The following is a 5742-nucleotide window of genomic DNA, read 5'->3' as shown; positions in this document are numbered from 1 at the left end:
GACATATGTAGAAAAATGTTGCTTTGGTTAATGTCAGATGAATTATTGCCTTGAGCTCTCTTCTAGGATTTTTATGGTTTCGGGTGTCACATTTAGGTCTTTAATCCATTTTGAGTGTATTTTTGTGTATGGTGAAATAAAGTGGTCCAATTTCATTCATTTACATGTGGCTGTCCGGTTCCCCCAATATCATTTGTTGAAAAGCCTGATCATACAATTGTGGATTTATTTCTGGGCTTTGTGTTCTATTTTATTGATCGATTTGTCTATTTTTATGCCAGTACCATGCTATTTTAATTAGTACTGCTTTGTAATATAACTTGAAATCTGGACTTGTGATAACTCCAATTGTTTTTAGTTTTCAAGTTGCTTTGGCTATCTGAGGTCTTCCGTGGTTCCATACAATTTTTTTTTAAGATGATAGATTTATTTATATTTATTCATGAGAGACAGAGCACAGCAGAGACATAGGCAGAGGGAGAAGTAGGCTCCTCGCGGGGAGCCCGATGTGGGACTCAATCCTGGACCCCAGGATCACAACCTGAGCCAAAAGGCAGATGCTCAACCTGAGCCACCCAGGCATCCTGGATCCATACAAATTTTAAGATCGTTTGTTCTAGTTCTGTTGAAAAATGCTGTTGGCTATTCTGATAGGGATGGGATTAAATCTGTAGATTGCTTTCTAATAGACACTTTGAAAATATGTTCTTCCAACCCATATACATGGGATGTCTTTTCATTTCTTTGCCATTATCTTCAATTTCTTTCATCAGTGTTTCATAGTTTTCAGAGTATAAGCCCTTCACCCCTTTGGTTTAATTCCTGGATATCTTGTTTTTGGTGCAACTGTAAATGGGATTTTTTCTTAATTTCACTTTCTGCTGCTTCAGTATTAGTGTACAGGATGCAACAGATTTCTGTACATCAATTTTTGTTTCCTGTGATTTTACTAAATTCACTTATCAGTTCTAGCAGCTTTTTGGGTAGTTTTTAGGGTTTTCTCTGTATACTATCATGTCATCTGTAAGTAGCAAGTTTTACCCTTTCCTTACCAATCGATGCCATTTTATGTATATATGTATTTTTTATTTTATTTTGTATGTACGTATTTATGATCGATTACACATAGGGAGAGCAGAGACAATAAGTAGAGGGAGCAGCAGGCTCCCAGGAGGGAGCCCAATGGGAAACTCGATCCCAGGATCTGGGATCATGCCCGGACGCTCAACCACTAAGCCGAGTGGATGCCTTTTATTTATGTTGTCTAATTGCTGTGGCTAGGACTTCCAATACTATGTAGAATAAAAGTAGTGAGAGTGGACATTTTTATTTCTTACCTTAGAGAAAAAGCTCTGGCTTTCCACATGAGAATGATGTTGGCTGTGATTTGTTTTTATTTTTGGTTTTGGGTTTTTCATATAAGGCCTTTATTATGTTTGAGGTGTATTCCCTCTGGACCTACTGTGCAGGTTTTTTTTTTTTTTTTTTTTTTTTTTTTAATCATGAATGGATGTTGTACTTTGTCAAATGCTTTTCTGGATCTATTGAAATCATCATATGGCTTTTGTCCCTTTTTGATAAACAATCACAAGTGACTTGCAAATACTGAACCGGTTGCATCCTGGGAATAAATCCCACATAATGGTGGTATGATTTTTAAAAATGTATTGTTGGATTCTGTTTGGTAGTATTTTGTTGAGGATTTTTGCATCAATGTTCATATTGGCCAATGGTTCCCTTTTTTTTTTTGGCATTTATCTGATTTTGGTATCAGGGTGATACTGGCCTTATAAAATGGATTTGGAAGTTTTCCTTCTTGCATTTTTTGAAATAGTTTGAGGAAAAATAGGTATTTACTTTTTAAAAGTTTGGTAGAATTCGGCGTGCCTGGGTGGCTCAGTTGTTTAAGTATCTGCCTTCAGATCCAGTCATGATCCTGGGGTCCTGGGATCAAACCCCCCATCAGGCTCCCTGCTCAGTGGGGAGCTTGCTTCTCCCTCTACCTCTGCCACACCCCGTTTGTGGTCTCTTATTTACTCTCTCAAATAAATTAAAATCTTAAAAAATATGTTTGATAAAATCTGCCTGTGATGATTATTGATAGTTTATTATTATCTACCACATTTGTGAAAAATTTTTTTTAAAGAAATTTACTTATGAGAGACACAGGCAGAGAGACAAGCAGGGAGCCCGATGCGGGACTCAATTCCGGGACTCCAGGATCACTGGGCTGAAGGCATGTACTCAACCGCTAAGCCACCCAGGCATCCCTGTTTTCTATTTCTTATCCTTTTTGTTGGTTCTTCTTCTTTTCTTTTGGATGGATGAGGGGCAACGGGAGATTAAGTGTGGAAAAGGACATGTGTGGATTTTGAGTACCCAAAGAGGTTATAGAGGAGCTTTCTATTTCTTTGTCTCCTACTTTGGGGAAATTCCCAATTGAGTGCATTTTTGTGGACGTCAATACACTTCCCACTGAGAAGCTAAAATGAGCTCTCCTCCTTCTCTTTACTCCTTGGCATGTGAAATTTGGGATGACAACCTAGGCTTGGACAAATGGGCACTCCCAGGCAGGACTTTGAGTCTTGATCAAATGATGCAGCCTTTAAAATTTATTCACAGCGGTGGGCTGGTGTACGTTGTTATGCAGGAACTTAGAAATATACTGTTCTAGGAAAGATTCAGTCTTGTAGAAACCCTGACTTGAACCTGAGTTCAAATCCCAGCTGTTGTAACTTTAAGTATCTTCCTGCAGTTATCGCCAAGTGATGAAATTTTTTCTCTGGCAGTAGAGCCAGAGAAATTGAAAAATTAATCCTAGCTTTGTCACTAGCTGTGGTACATTGAGAAAATCACTTCACCTCTCTGAACTTTTGTCTTTGCATTTTATTTTTTAAAGATTGTATTTATTTATTCCTAAGAGACACAGAGAGAGGCAGAGACACAGAGGGAGAAGCAGGCTCCATGCAGGAGCCTGACGTGGGACTCGATCCTGGAACTCCAGGATCATGTCCTGAGCCCAAGGTGGCAGATGCTCAACCGCTGAGTCACCCAGGCGTCCCTGTCTTTGCCTTTTAAAAAGGGATTAGGTCCTGATGTACATAAAAGCACCTAGCTCATAGTAGATACAGGTAGGCAAATGAATCAAATTTAGACTTCCTCTTCAGCTTTCCAAGGTCTTTCTTCCCTTAGGTCATGGGAGGCAGAGGAAGAGGCAGTACCCAACTTTATCCTCAAACATTATTGCTGTATCCTGGCCCAATGAGGTGTCTAGAAGAAATGGTACAGCCTAGAACAAGCACTGCATTTCACCTTTTCTAAGGGCTGGCAAGAGTGCCCTACAGTGATTTGCCTGACTGGTCCAGTATCTGGCCCACAGAAGGCACTTAGTACTGATGCCATGAGGCAAGCCTGGTCATCTCAGTCCATAAGCAACATGTATGTTCCACGAGAAGAGGGGCCTTCTCTGTCTTTTCATACAGTATTCCCAGTGCCTCAGACTAGTGCTTGGCACTTGGCATACAACATGCACACACTCAAATATGAACCTAACATCGCTGGGGATGGGTGGGTGGTTGGCGTGTGTGCTGTAGTCTCTTCACCTTTAACTCAACTGTGAGAAGAAGATGAAAATGGATGTGAAAGTACCGGTCTCAAAAGTACCGGTCTCTGGTGCATGCCTGGAACTCAATAGATGAGTTTCCATCTTTCTCTTCATCTTTTAACATTTTATTTGGAATCTAACATTAATGAATTTAACACTGTTGGGGGAAAAATGATTGCCAGTCTCTTCTACATACACATGGAATTTTTGTCTTTTATACTCTTTGCATGTGCTAATAAATTCATTTGGTTAGAGCTTATGTGCCTTTAACATTTAAGTGAGAACTTCCCAATGCTCACGTAGTTAAATGACAAAGTTAGACAAGATGGAACTATGTTTAGAATATGGATGAACAGGAGAAAGCTTGGTAGGCAATCTGGAAAGAACTTCCATTAGAGATAGTAAAATGAAGTAGAAGTTTTAAAAATTGGGCTTTAAAAAATTTAAACTTGTGAAAGAAAAAAAGTATGTGCAAAGAAATGTCCCCATCCTTGTAATAAAATTAGGGAATGTTGGATTCTCATCAGATCTCAAGCTGTGGGAATTCTACTGGTTCGAGCCATCATCCTATCATGACGGAGGGCAAGCTCCAGGGAGGGAGGAGTTTGTGCTAGGTTCTTTCTAGTCCCTGAAATCGCTTGTTTCCAAAACTGAACTCACCTTTGTCTTCACCATCCTCAGGCTTCATGAACATCTTGGATCACCTCTGCTAGCTCCTTTCCCCAGGTCACCTACTGAACCCTCTTTTGTTCCCTCCTGTCACTGCCTTTGCCCCACATCACCTGCAATTACAGCTGACCCTTAACATAGGAATTAGGGGCACCAGCCCCCTTCTAGTCAAAAATCCACATAGAGCTTGACTCTCTCCAAACTTGACTAATAGCCTACTATTGACTGGAGTGACTGAACACATTGTGCACGTTATACATACCATATACTGCGTTCTTATAATAAAGCAGGCTAGAGAAAATAAATGTCAAGAAAATCATAAGGAAAAAACTTACAGTACTATATCAGAAAATAAGTATCCATGGACCTGCATGGTTCACACCCATGTCGTTCAGGGGTCAAGTGTACTGTGTTCCCCGGACTGCTGTGCTAGGTGCACTACCGTCAGATCGACCTTGCAGCGCCTAGCTCTACAACCCTTACCCACCTGTTTAAATATTTTCTATGTACCCGATGCTGACAGGACAAAGGCCAAATTCCTCCTGGCATTCAGCGCACTGGGACCCGATCCATCTGCCCAACTTGCCTCCTATTCCCGATTATCACACTCCATGTTCCTGGGCATCTTGCCCCACTCTTTCCCAACTCAGTCTTTGTGCATGGATGTTTTTCTAAAGGAATGTCTTCCACCCCCACATCTCTAGAGGTTCAGCCTAAATACTGTCTCCTCAAGATGTCTCTGAATGCCGAGGAAGTTACACCTCCCTCCCCTGAATGCCCACTTTTTACCCTAGTGACACTTACCATTTGCAACCAGACCACAAACCCCAGGAGGGCAAGAAACACTGATTTTTGTTTTCCCATATGAGATACAGTCTACAGGTGAGAGAACATTATGTGACTCTCTCTCCTCCCAAGCTTGCCATAGGACAAAAGGCAGGCCCTCCAGCTTCCTTGCTGCTCTTGCTATACCTCTCAACAGTCTATCAGGGGTGGAGTCCAGATCGGAACCACCGTACCTCTGGTCCCTTCTTTAGAGCCAGGCCAGACAAGTAACACAGAGAACCAGTGGACTGAAGGTAATCCAACATCATTTTTCTTCCTGGTTTTTGGCTAGTCCAAATCCTACTATGCTACTTCGACTTCATGGAAAGAAGTGGAACAGCACAGAGAAAAGAGCTCTCTGTCCATAAGTTCATGAGTTCATAAAGAACTCATCTGGTGATGCTCTGAATTCCACAAATGATTCATTTCTCATCAGCTTGGCCAGAAGCTTCTGGAGAGGAAGGACTGTAAATTCCTAAGAAATCTGCCTTTATTCTGTTGGGTGGGAAAAATCCTTTAGGAATAAAGGCTGGCTCCCTCCCCACTCCTGGGTGACCTCCAGGAACACGACATGCTGAACTTTTTATGCTCAGAAAAGGAGTATCTAGATCAGGAGATGCAACTTGGATTCAAACACCGTGAAA

This window comes from Canis lupus, chromosome 5 (assembly GCF_048164855.1).
Source record: "Canis lupus baileyi chromosome 5, mCanLup2.hap1, whole genome shotgun sequence".
Lineage (NCBI taxonomy): Eukaryota > Metazoa > Chordata > Mammalia > Carnivora > Canidae > Canis > Canis lupus.
Note: the sequence above shows the minus strand (reverse complement) of the source record.